The 1870-nt window shown below is 36.3% G+C and overlaps 1 long non-coding RNA gene across 1 annotated transcript in view; it reads right to left on the reverse strand.

Annotated features, from left to right (window-relative positions):
* Positions 1-265: 265 nt before the first annotated feature.
* Positions 266-1870, reverse strand: part of LOC119301159 — a 2215-nt gene continuing 610 nt past the window's right edge. The window contains exon 2 of the long non-coding RNA XR_005146911.1: positions 266-576. This is a non-coding gene — a long non-coding RNA (uncharacterized LOC119301159). The remainder of the gene's footprint in view (positions 577-1870) is intronic.

Consider the following 1870-nt stretch of genomic DNA (forward strand, 5'->3'; position numbering starts at 1 on the left):
GTCTTTAATTCATAGATATAAAATCCTATTAGGCCTTGTTTGACAGCAAGGGATTGTGGAGGTTTTGGGAGGAGGGGATTTCAGGGGATTTGGTGAATCCCCTCCTTCCACCCAATCCCCTCAATTCCCCTCACTTCCCCAAGTCTCCAATCCCCTTCCATGAATACTCATTTGGTAGACAGGGTTTGTCATATTAAACTGAGATGGTGCAAAATAGAATAGTACTGTTAAAAATCCAATCTTTGAAACTTTAACAACTCATATAGAAAAAAATGCTAAAGAATTTCACCGGTAGTTGCTACCAGATCATGCAAAGTATCCAAATAATCTCATACAATCAGCTACAAGTTCACGGTTCACATAAACAAAAAAAACACTCCATGGACCAGATGAATGTAGAGGGTGTTAGTTAGCGAATCGTTATCACAAAGCCGACAACAGGCTAAGCAAGGGTGTGATATTCTTTGTGATGGTCCTCTGAGTCGAGATAGACAGAGAAAAAGAGCGCGTAGACCAGGTAGATGATGCCAAAGTGTAGACGTTGATGGTGAGCAGCAAGCAGATGCAAAACTCCACCTGTTCAAGACCAAACTAACAAAGATGATTCAAACTCTTCACATGGAACTTCAAACATAAAGTGAAGAAACTACAAACATTAACTTCCTTGCACAAACGTACAAATAGTGAAGTGAGATAATCTAGATCTTATGATTAATAATTCTGAATGTTGACAAATAACTTGAGCAAATCAACCATGTATAGATGTGTGTATGAGTATATGAAATACAGACTGGAAGATAATAACCTAGCAATTTTTTATAACGAATCATCATAATCTGTAGGTGACACACAAAAAATATGACGTCTCCCTCGAATGGGCTCATTTTTCATTGTTGTACATTACTGTTGGCATGAGGAACTGCTGAAAACAAATTGTAGTGCCTCTCAAGTTTGTTGTCATTGCACTGGAACACAACATTTACATTACTTTCTAAAAAGCACTAGCATGGATCGATGACATAACACTAACGTCATCGAAACGATAAACAGAAAAAGAACATTTTCTCATTGGTAGCAAACAAACAACAACATACACACATGTACATTAAAGCAATAAACAGAAAAGAAACCAAAGCAGTAAGAACTGTGTGCCGCTCAGGTGTGATGGTGGGTCATATCCCAGAACCAAAGCGGTAAATACTAGATAGAACAACACTGATTGTCTATCTAGGAAAAATAAAATATCCCAACCATTTGAGCTGCATTTCTAGAGCTAAGGAACAACTATGTAAGCTGCAGTTTGAGAGCTAAAGAAAAAAATGCGGTTCGTACTGAAGAAAAAGAAAAAGTGCTCAGCTACAACACTGACTGCCGTCTAAAAGAGATATGTGAGGTACAATTTTCAGATCTAAGAACAGAAATATGTAATGGTGATCCGACTACTCACCACAGAAATCACATATAACATCCATAAAAAAATCATGACCAAATTATACTGAAAATCAGCGAGGCATCCATCCAAATATATTATACAAATTACATTGTAATCAGGGTAGTAATTCTAATACAATTCTCAGGAGGGAACTTAAATGTACTATGCTATCTGTAGTAAACCAAGCCTGGCAATGCAGATAATCAAATTAACAACAACAAACAGTTTCAACTTTACAGATTAAATGAATAAATGACAGGCTGCCACTTTATAGATTACATGATTTAAAGGTAAATGTCAACTACAAGCCCAGAGATATTAATTAGGCTAAGATATTACACTATTGTAATTGTTAGAGAAGAATAGCGAGCAGAAAATTTTAATGCATACAAATTGTTTGCACTAGCACTCTGTATCCTCTATGATCATGAAAAAAAA

This window comes from Triticum dicoccoides, chromosome 1B (genome assembly GCF_002162155.2).
Source record: "Triticum dicoccoides isolate Atlit2015 ecotype Zavitan chromosome 1B, WEW_v2.0, whole genome shotgun sequence".
Taxonomy (NCBI): domain Eukaryota; kingdom Viridiplantae; phylum Streptophyta; class Magnoliopsida; order Poales; family Poaceae; genus Triticum; species Triticum dicoccoides.